At 33.6% G+C, this 12321-nt stretch overlaps 1 protein-coding gene across 2 annotated transcripts in view; it reads right to left on the bottom strand.

The window, feature by feature from the left end:
• Nucleotides 1-2691: 2691 nt before the first annotated feature.
• The window catches only part of LOC150077247 (YTH domain-containing family protein 2-like), a 144722-nt gene continuing 135092 nt past the window's right edge, over nt 2692-12321 (bottom strand). For both annotated transcript variants that reach the window (XM_090385624.1, XM_090385625.1), the window contains exon 5: nt 2692-3008. The gene's annotated coding sequence lies outside the window, so the exon portion shown is untranslated. The remainder of the gene's footprint in view (nt 3009-12321) is intronic.

The following is a 12321-nucleotide window of genomic DNA, read 5'->3' as shown; positions in this document are numbered from 1 at the left end:
CATATGGATTTATTAAAAAGGAAAGTTCTCTAAGGATTACAACAAAAGGTTAACGTGACAATCTGAACTTACTGGAGAAGTTTGTGTTTTTTGCCATTATCATTTTATTCTAAATAATCAATTAGGCTATTTTTAACTGACATTTATTGTAATACAAAGTATTATTTTAAAGCATGAATTATCCCAACCACAACTTCTCAATGAGCCTAATGTGAAATGTAAAAGAATTCTCTTGTTTTGGTTTTCGTATTACAGCCAGATTATATCAAAAATCTGGATTTAGTATAATTAAGTTTATTCACTGCAAAATTAGCAATGCCTGAAATATACCTGACCAGGATAATGAAGGATAACTGCAATGGAATACAATGTAGAAAAATCTATTGGTGCAATACCAAAAGAGGTAAAATATCTTTCATTATTGCACCATAATAGATTTTTCTTTGAAAACTGAACTTGAGGAGGCTTGTACCCAGCAGTTAATATTATTAGCAAGAGGCTGACCTTCAATGGACTTTATAGTTAAAAAAAAAAAAAAAAAAAAAAAAAGCTATCTGCCAAAGTAGTAGTGATCACACTAATTTTAATTTTATAAACTTAAAAAAAAAAAAAAAATTTCAATTGCCAATGTCACTTATAAAAACTACAAGACTAAATATATTTTGATAAGGACCAGTAAGTTTAACCTTTAATAACATTTAAGTGTAATTAAATTTTATTTTAATGCTTTATCACCCTTAATACAAAATAAATTAACATTATATTTCACTACATTTCAATTTATTCTTCAATTTATGAAACAAAATGGCATATAATAGACACACAAATAACCTGATAATGTGTCCTTTTAACATAAGTTAAATGATTGGATAGGGAGCACATTTTCCAGCACTAAATATAAGGTTATAATGTACTGTATTATCCAATAACATTCAAGTTGGTATAGGCCAATATTATACATAGTTTTTTTTTTTTGTTTGTTTTTTTAATAATCTAATTTTAAAAAAAAGTATACATCTGGAAACAAAATGAACTACTTTCAGAATATATTTTTTCACATGTTTAGTATTTACTTATTGAATAGCACAACAGATGTAAAATAAAAAAAATTATGCCTATGACACAATATAAGTATAGTCTGTTCCAATTTGGAATAAAATCCTTGGTTACTTGGACTGTTTAATAATAAAAAAAAATATATATATATGTATATAACTATGATTGTAAACACAAACTCGCTGCACCAAGTTCTATCTCTCTTAAAATTCATAATTCAATATTTAACATAGTGGTAAATTTTATTCAATGTTTTAAATGTTGGTCTATGAGACGGGGATGGAAAAAAAAAAAAAATCTGTGGAGAAATTAACACAAAGGTAAATCACCTGCTATTAGTTTTATTTTGTCAGGCTAACAAGCAAGCAACCAACAACTAACAACCTTTCATCAATGTATACCTCAATTGAAAAGGTGGAGATAGCCTATAAGTTAGAAGAGGCAAGATTTATTAAATCTGCATAGAATTTCCTGCAGTCAAAATTCCTTTGCTAGGTATGATCCCACTTGTTTTTAAATGGGCCATAACTAGGAATAGCTGTTAAAATGAAATATCCTAATATAAAGAAATCAATCTTTCTTATCTGTGTGTGTGTGTGTGTGTGTGTGTGTGTGTGTGTGTGTGTGTGTGTGTGTGTGTGTGTGTGTGTGTGTGTGTGTGTGTGTGTGTGTGTACACGCGCACTTATTTACACCTTGCCTCTTCTCACTATAAATCAATAAATTCATCCTGTAACTTAATCTTGATACTACTGCCATCAGAAAACAGTAATGAAAACTCATGTCAAGATACTAAAAAATTACTCTTCCATTGTAAAGCAATCAAAAATTAATTTGGGTTTAAAATAATGAAATTATAACTAAACTTCTAACATATGCCATATGCCAATTCTTCACAAGAGGGGGGAAAAAACTGATATTGCTATTACTAATAAATTAATAAAACTGCTGAAATACAGTGTGAATAATATTTTTTTACTATCATTACATGTGTCTATAACAAATTTCCATAATCCAACAAAACATGTAACAGCTACTGCAATGTTGCTTTTTTCTCTTTTTTTTTTTTTTTTTGTAACAGTGACTCAACATTCCATATTTTACAATTAAGCTGGCTAACCTAAAATCTTGCAAAAGACAGGTTCAATAACTTGCAGTGCCTGCTAATTTCCTATGAACCAGCAATATAATACATGTTTCAACAGCAGAAACCTAAAACCATCAAAGTTCAGTTTTTCCAGTCACCCATTACAAAGATACATCATGAGAATAATAGTAATTATATATATTTTTATATATATATATATATATATGTGCATATATATATATCTACATATATACACATTTATCTACATATATATATAGATATATATACACACACAATATGATCTCATTAGATATTAATGAACCTGAAAAAAATACATCTGCATTTAGGATGGGCTACATAAGGCTTTATTTTACGTGCTTTCTTATAAGTTTTAACAACTCCAACAAAATCATCTTCCTCTTGAACATGCATATCCATTCTTGTAGTACTGGAAACTTTAGTGGAGATTAAAAAGCAGACTTCTATTTTAAAAAATTTAACACTGTCCAAAAGGTATGTTCTTGCTTGGATTTTTTTTTTTTTTTTTTTTTTCTTTTTTTTCCACCATAAAATGTATCTAAATTGCATCCCTTCATTTGTCTAATTATGTAGTTCTCACAGCCACTTAGATTAAGAATTTGAGTTATAATATTTGCTGTAGTAATTGCCATTAAATTATGGGAAAGTAGTCAAGCTGTATGTTGCAGAATGTGAAGAACATCAGCCCATACAGAACTGAAGGTTATGTGAAAATTGTTCTGAAAGAATTCAAGGCTTCACACTGTCACAAAAAACTTGAAAAACACTGATGTCCAACACCAAATTCCCAAGTATTACTGTTCACTTTTTTTATGGTCACATCATTCCTAAAAAAAAAAAAAAAATTATTAACAATTATTCAAGGGGAGTGGGGAAATAGTTTCCTTAATAATTATGCATCACAGAACTACAAAATTATGAAATAATTTGTAGTTCTGTGATGCAAAAAAAATGTATTAATAAAATAATACCTTTTTTTTTTTTTTGTCTGATGCTTTATAAATTTCCTTTTTGCATCATATGCCACTACTAATAATAAATGTTCTTAATGCATTACACAAATAGTAGAAATAACTATTTTAAGGATAATTACACTAAATCTCACCAATGGGAAAAGAATGGGGGGATAGAGTAAAAACAGTAATATTATTGTAGAAGGCAAACTGTTTTAATAAAAATAACTTATCAACCACAGTAAATATTACAAATAATAAAATCTTCTATAAAATTAAGCAACCATGAAGGCATGAAGTGCATGTTAAGTCCAACTTATTCCTATTCTCTAGCAAATTTTAGAGTAACTACTGTAGACTGCAGCCAACTTTAAATGAAATTCAACTAATAGCTCAATTTTAATTGATGATATGTGCCACCAATTTCATGAACCAGGTGTGTGCACGTATTTACTGTTTCCTAATTTTATAAGTTTTTTGCATTACAGTATTTACTTTATTATTTCCTATTATTATTTCTCAATTTGTACTCAGGTGCCATCCTTAATATATGTTTTGTAAAATAAATACAAAATAAATCATTTTACATAATAATTTAAACATGAAATTCACACTAACTATCCACAGCAACAGTGTCAACCATCTGGCAAGAACCAGACTTGTTTATACAAAATTGAAAACAAAATCTTAATACCTTTCACTCTTTTCATATGCAATTCCATGAAAAAATGATAACAAGTCACTTCCAGACAATATTTTTTTACTATCATTATAAGCCGACAAATACGGTATACATACCGTATTTGTCGGCTTATAAGACACTTTTTTTCCTTATAAATACCTTTAAAAAAAATCGCCCTGCATTTTAGAAGCTGAAAGTGACGATACAGCACATGAGCAAAACTGAGAGTTAATGTATAGTGGTTAACAGATAGTTAACTACTATATGTTAGTATACTTTTCAGTAATCACCAGGCTGTTGTTGGAGTAACAAGTGAATTCCAATTATACATTTAAGCCCTAATCAATGGCAACCATATCAAGAAGACAAAATTATAAAATTGGATTTAAGCTAAAAGTAGCACAATATGCCAAAGAATACAGGAACAGAGCAGCAGAATGAAATTTTGGACAACTGCCTACTGAGAAGATGATTCGTCAATGGAGGAAGCAGAAGTTTTATTACAAGTAGCTGATAAAACAAAGCACAACTTTCATAAAATTCCACTTAAATGGCCAAATTTGGAAGAAAACTTGTGTAGTTGGATAATGGAACTTAGAGTTGTGAGTACTAAAATGAGAACAGTAGAAGAATGAAAACGAGCAGCTGATATTGGGATACACAACTTTAAAGGAACTGAATCTTGGTGTTATCGCTTCATGAAAAGAAACACGTTAAGTTTACGTACAACTAGAACAGTCCAGAGAATGCCTGCTATGTATGAACAGAAAATATTAGATTTCCATAAATTTGTCCTTAATGCTAGAAAACAAAGCAACTACAAACAGCCAAATCAGGAATATGGATGAAATTCCACTGACTTTTGATGTGAAATCCAACAAAACTGTAAATCTGAGAGGGCAAAAATCTATAAATATTAAAACCACTGGACATGAAAAGACACACTATACCGCAGTTTTAACTTGTTGTGTTCATGGGACCAAAACTTCCACCAATGTTAATTTTTAAAAGAAAAGCTTTACTGAAAAATAAACTGCCAAATGGAATTCATGTACTTGTACAACCAAAGGGATGGATGGATGAAGAATGTATCAAGGACTGGTTTATAAAAGTTTGATACAAGCATCCTGGTGGACTACTGCGTAAAAATGCACTACTTGTATGGGATCAGTTTAGATCACATAGGACCGAAAACATCAAATGACTGGCTGAAATGATGAATACAGAATTGGTGGTAATTCCGGGTGGCTTAACTTCCCAGTTACAGCCGCTAGATGTCAGCATCAATAAGCCATTCAAGAATAACATGTGGGAGCAATGGAATAAATGGATGATAGAGAGGAACCATGATACGATGCCTATGGGAAGGATGAAACATCCATCAATAGCACAAGTGTGTGAATGGGTGCTGAAGTCATGGCATGATGTTAAGACCAAAATTGTGGTCAAGTCCTTTAAAAAAGGTGGTATAAATAATGCAATGGATGGCGATCATTTATTGAATGAGAGTTACAGTGATACTAGTGAAGCGGATGATGATGATGATAATGATGATGATCAAGTCAGTGGTGAATCTGAATGATGCAATGAATGAAGCTTTGCATGCTTCATCATCTATTAATCACAAACAACAGTCTGATAATAGTAAAGAAATTTTTGATTATGTGCATCATCACTTAAACTTGGAGGGAAACGTGTTTTGAAGACCATGCAGAAATGGATGCAGAAGTTGTTTCAGGATATGCACAAATGAAGAGGAACTCATTGCAGATAAATGTAACCTGATATTTGTAGTAATGAAGAAGAGAAACCCACTATGGGCGAGCACAAAGTTTTTGAAGGACACTCAAGGATTAGTGCTTATACATTAATTTTTTCAAGCTCAGCCTAACTGCAAAAATGAATTAACTACTTTCACGTGCCTTCATAATCATCTTTTAAAACATGCTCTGCCACAGAAATAGAACATTTTGCCAGATTTTGGTCTGAAATCAATTATGGTTAGGCTTTACTATATATGTAAGCATGTACACATCATAGATATTGTACATAATTTACAAATTAATCTTACTACACTGTACAATCAATGCAATATGTACAATCTTCATATTGTTTAACAATGTGGTATCAACCGGTGAAATACTACTTTGCTTATTGGAAGCTTGAAGTGGTGAAACCCATGTTTAGTCTCTAGGGCAAAGTTTCCGGCATCCCCCTTTCCCCATACTTCTCCTTCAACCCATGCACGGTACTAAGTACTATAGGTTTTGATACCTTTCGTGTTTGGGGTTTTCATATAAAAAAAAAAAAAAAACCATATTCTGAATTAACTACTTTCATGTGCCTTCGTAATCATCTTTTAAAACATGCTCTGCCACAGAAACAGCACATTTTGCCAGATTTTATTAAAGTTTGAAACCAATTATGGTTAGGCCTTACTATATATGTAAGCAGGTACACATCATAGATATTGTATAATTTACAAATTAATCTTACTACACTGTACAATCAATGCAATCTTCATATTGTTTAACAATGTGGTACATATTCTGAATTAGATTATACTTCTTTTTCTGATTTTGTAAATTTTTAATATAACAGTCTTTTTTTTTTTTTTTTTTTTTTTTCCCCAATTGATCTGGGTGGACACTATAAAAAGCTTTGACTGAATTTCAAAAATGTGCCAAATAAAATTATTTAATTTGATTATCATATTAATCCATTCCATTTTATTTTATGAGTTCATCACAAGTATTACATTATAATACTATGTTTTAAATTCAATAAATATTAATGCCTCTGAACTATATAATTCTGTATTCCTATTTGCATGAAAACCTAAAATATACAAGGTAGTCCATAAGGAAAGAAGCTATTTTGAAAATGTGACAGGGTATTTGAAAAATTGTTTATAATCTTTATTTTTATTGTTTCAGAATAATTCGAACATAGGAAAAGTAGCATGAGCCTTACAATGAAGGAAAGAATTGAAATTGTAATGTGGCATGCAAAATATGAAAATGTTGCAGAAGAGTTGTGTACCAGTTTCAAAAGTCTTTTGGACATAAACCACTCACAATAAAGACCATAAAGCAAACTGTGAAGAGGTCTAAGTGGGAACAGTGCATAATCTACCTAAACTTGGTAGACTTTGTATCTCAAGAACACCTGCTAATTTGAAACTTGTAAGAGAAGATATCAAAAGAAGTCCGAAAAAATCTCAAGGACCACAAAGTTTGGGACTTAAAATGACTAAAACAAATTTAAATAGAATCATAAAGAAAATTAAATACAGGCAGGCCCCATTTTATGATGCTTCAATTTACACCACTGCACATTAAGGCCCTTTTAAAAAAATAATGGGAAAAAAAAAAAAAAAATATATATATATATAAAATTTGAAAGTGCAAGTATAAATGCAGCATAGGAAGTGGGTACATAGACAGCACTAGTGTCAACGTCAGTTGTTTTCTTCTCGTCCGCCAGTGCATGTGTTGTGAGCTGTGCCTTAAATTTTAATTATTTCCTGTGTTCGTTAGTGCCTTATTATTTTAAATAAATTGTGCAACCATGTCTTCTAAGCATAGTGGCGAACCTGTGCCTGCACATGTTAAAAAAGTTGCAAATCTCTAACGATTAAAGTGAAAATGGACATTATTCGTCGTATGGAATCTGGTAAGCAGCGTTTGGAGGTCTGCAAAATCTTAAATTTAGCACCTTCTACTGTTATGACCATTATGAATAATGCTGAGAAGATCAAGCAGTCACATACAGGAATTGTTAATGTAAGCATTTCTAGAACAATTTATTCAAGAAGTGAGACAATGGAGAAGTTATTATTGCTGTGGTAGACGATATGAACCAAAATAACATTCCTGTAACACAAGCATTGGTTATGGACAAATCTAGGAGCTTGTTCAATGAAATTAATAAGGAATTGGGAGGGACTGAATCATTTCGGCTAACAGGAGCTGGTTTTGCCAGTTCAAAAACCGGAAAAACAGAAATCACAATGTAAAAATTACTGGTGAGGCAGCTAGTGCCAACACTGCAGGTACTGAAGATTATTCTCCACATTCCAAAAGTTAATGGATAAAGGCTGCGACACCCCAGACTTGATTTTTAATGTTGATGAAACGGGGCTGTACTGGAAGAACATGCCTGGTAGGACATACATAGCCTGTGAAGAAAGGTCTGCCCCTGGTTATAAGGCTAGAAAAAATCACCATACATTACTTCTTGGCAGTAATGCATTAGGCACTTTTAAGTTAAAGCCAATGTTGGTGTACCATTCAGAGAATCCAAGTGTTATGAAGGGTCCTGGGAAGATTCGGCTTTCTGTTTTCTGGCACTCTAATAAGGAGTCGGTGACCCAGATCATTTTAGTGAATGGTCATACTTTTTTCCAGAGGTGGCCCAAATTTGTGCAGAAACGACTCGCCCAAAAACATTTTAGTCCTTGACAATGCTCCAAGACATCCAGCTAACCTTGAAGATATCCCTAACGACATTCTGAATGTGAAAGTTGTTTATTTGCACCCAACATCACCTCACTGTTGCAGCCAATGGATCAGCACATTATTGTGGCCATCAAGGCATACTAGTTACGTACAAATGACTTTCAAAGGAATTGTCGAGGCAGTGAAGGCATCTAACTCAGTGACTGTGAGGGACTACTGAAGTTCCTACAACATCCTTAAGGCCATAATATTTCTGCAGCCTGGAAAGAAGTGTCGCAATCATGAATGAATGGCACTTGGAGGAAGTTGTGGAGGAAACTTTCTTGAGTTTGAGCCAGTTTCAGCAGTGGCTGAAGATGTTACTTGGATGGCTGAGGATGTTGGCCTTGACAAGGTTGACATTGATAATGTCAGTGAGTTGCTGCAAAGCCATGGTGAACCTCTTTCAAAGGAGGACTTAGAGGAGCTGACTGCACAACTGGCTAAACAGGATTCTGAGGAGGAAGAGCAGCAGAACATTGTGCCAATTAGGATACTCACCACAAAGACACTTCAATCAGCTTTGGCAGAAATACAAACAGGCTGTGAAACTATGTGATACTGACCCGGACTGGGAATGCAACTCTTCCATCCAAAGAGCTGTTACTAACATCCTACTACAATATGTTAGAAGAGAAAAAGAGAAAGACTGAGCAGATGTCATTGCTGCAGTTCCTTTCTAAGGCCAAAGAACCTGCTGAACAGGTTGACCCTCCATCAGGCCCATCCCATTAATGCCACCCTATTACGCTACTGTCAAAGAATATCAATGGGGGGAGGCAAAGAGTGGCATTTTATAAATATTATTTATATCTCATAATTATAAAATAACCACAAATATTTAATATAAAAAGCACTTATATTAACCCTCGTGGTTCAATTTTCATAGTGAAGGAACCTATTCATTTAAATACATCATAATTCTTCCTTGATTTACGCTGCTTCAGCTAACAACCCTGAGGAGGCGAAACGTAACCCTGGCATAAATCGGGGCCTACCTGTATAAGGTTTATTATCCCATGTTGCTACAAGTTTGAATGAGAATGACACAAACAGAAGGTTGGAATTTGCTGAACTGTTTTTGGCCAGGAACATTACAAACCCAAATATCAATACAAGAGTGATAACAGCTCTTCACCCCACTGCATAGTTAGACAAGCCAGGGTGAGGAGCTGTTAATAGTCCTGCATGATCTAATTATGGGATCCAGCAAGGATTCTAGAATGTCACCTTTGTAATAAGTTTAGGAATTATGTCAAAGCACTTAAATTAATAAACTAATTTTGCATTATCCACATGGTATTGGCGATTCATTTCAAAATGTGTTCATTGCTCTCCTAACAATCCTCATTTATTCTTTAACAAGAATTTAAATGCCCCTCATTTGACAGTCTGGCTGGAATTTGGGCATGAGGGCCTTTTTATCTTTGAGGGAACTGTGATTGGAGAAAGCTACCTGAGACTGCTAAAAGACAATTTCATTCCATTAATGCAGTCCAAAATCAAATTTTCAGCATTATTCTTTTATACAGGATTGAGCATCAGCTTACTAAGACAAGTTCTTAAACAAAAATTTCCCACCTTGATGGATTGGACAGCAAAGTTCCATTGAATGGTCACTGCACTCTCGAGATTTAACACCTGATTACTTTCTGTGGCTATTCTTAAATTATAAAGTGTTTAGTAATAAGTGGATGTCTCTTCTGGAGTTTCAGCAGTAATAGTTATTGAACTTAAGTACATTTTTGAGGAAATGTGTCTTGCTATGTGTTGCTCTGTGTCCAAAAGACTAGCTTTGTAAAGACCAAAATGGCAGGCATATTGAATGAACATTGTAAATTTTTTTTTAGGTTTATGTGTGCACCTTCTACTGTGCTACCATTAAAATATATATTTAAAATACTTTACAGACAAGCATGTTTTCTTACTTATGGACCACCTAATCATATAAATTATTAAATAATTTTTATTAAATGAATGCTATAGTCCTTTCACATAGTAAATTGTATACTGCACTGCCAGAGGTGTACAAACACTCGTTCCATAGTGGGCCACCATTTCCTATTACACCACAGATGGAAAGAGTGAAAACTGTGTGAAACGACTGTTATAACATATACAGGCACTCCCCGGCTTACATAATACTCGACTTATGGAAATTCGACTTGTACACAAGTTTTTGCTGGCCGGTGCAAACTTAAAAAAATCTTGGAAGCGTATTTTGCATCACATATGAATAAGTGGAGGCAGTGGCGTGCGTATCCAGGTATCATCGTAAGGGAAGGCATGGCGACCAGGTCCAAGTATCATGGGGGGAGGGGGGGAAGGTATCATTAAAATATTGTAAAGTGATCCCAAAACACTTTGTTTCGGTAATTCACTCCAAGACCTCAGAAGTTGAAATATTCACTACACAATTAAGCTATTTATCTCTCTAAACGATCATTTTTATAATGGAAATTGTGCTACACTGTCACTGTTATCATATGTTCCATTATAAGAATCAATTTTGAATGCCTTTGTAATATTTTTCTAAAACACATTTTTGGAGGTCACTACCACAAAACAAAAACAATTTGCACTTTCCAGTTTATTGGGATTTTCTGTTAGCACAATCTATTATAAACAGGTAGTAAACTCGATCTTATTGAATTTGCGATAATACCGATAACTGGAATTCTGTGGGATTTTACATTATGGTATTATGGTGAAATGAGTTCCCCTTCGCTGAAATCTTCAATCATATAAAAAACAAATTTTCAGAATCTTCTCATCATTCCTGTTTACTTATTACAATGGTGAAGGGAAAGGGACCAACAGAAACTACAAGTGCTGGCAGTGCTAGGAAACAAAACAAAATTGATTTAAAAATGAAGATGATTAAGAAGTACGAAGCAGGATGAAGTTTGTCATCTATTGCATGGAATTAGGTCTCGCTGCTTCAACAGTGAATACTATTTTAAGGAATAGTGTGTGTATAAAGAACTTGTTAAAGGATCAACACATTTAATATGAACAGTGATCACAAAACAGCGTTCAGGTGCTATATCGAAGATGGGAAAGCTATTAATAATATGGATGGAAAATCAGATTCAGAAAGAAGTGTCCCTGAGTCCAATGGCCATTCAAACAAAAACAAGTAAGATATTAGTGATAAGTACGACAAACCCCAAGCCAAGTCCATGGCAAGCAATGGGTGGTTTTATAGATTCAAGGATCGCACTGGTTTCCAAAACAAAAAAGTATGCAGTGAAGTCGCCAGTGCCGATTCTACAGCTGCAGAGAAATTTTGTGATGTGTTGGGAAAAAACTCCCAAATCTTCACAGCCCTCAACTTCCGCAGCGGCATGCTTATCAGCTGGAGACGTTGATTCTGGCAATGACGCTCGAAAGGTAAAACTCACCGTGTTATGCCTGTCTCCTCTGTTTTTGTAATTTTGTATACATTTTTGTAATTTTTCCTGCACAAGAGATAAAAACTGAATAAATAATTCTATTTATATGTTTCTCGAACATTTCTTTTTTGCTTCAATCAAATTCAGCACGCATAGTTGCGAGTGCTGCACAGGCATTTAGGGAGATTCTGACTTATGTAAAATTTGACTTACGTAGAGTTCCGTGGAATGCAACCCTTACATAAGTCTGGGAGTGGCTGTATATAACATACTGAAAAAATATTAATAGTTATATCCATAACTAGCTTATGAGCCACACTATGAAACTGCAAAAGAGAAACGGAACAAAAAATATATCGAAATCTGAATGAAATGATGGAAATGTCTGAATGTCTATTTTGCTTCACCAGTAGTGTTGCTCTAGCACTCAACACTGCTATCTCCATGAATGTCCATAAAGAGAATACTGTTATTGCATTTTGTGTGTGTTTGTGTGTGTGTGCGCACGCATGTGTGCATGCACGCAGTCATAAGAAAGGGAGTGCTGAAAACATCCATCAATATGAGAATGATCCTATCAATACAGCAAGAGCTGATTGTGCAAGTTATAA

This window comes from Mastigoproctus giganteus, chromosome 12 (genome assembly GCF_048544385.1).
Source record: "Mastigoproctus giganteus isolate SK-2022 chromosome 12, ASM4854438v1, whole genome shotgun sequence".
Classification (NCBI taxonomy): domain Eukaryota; kingdom Metazoa; phylum Arthropoda; class Arachnida; order Uropygi; family Thelyphonidae; genus Mastigoproctus; species Mastigoproctus giganteus.
The sequence above is the reverse complement of the archived record's forward strand: the minus strand, read 5'-3'. Positions and strand labels throughout refer to the sequence as shown.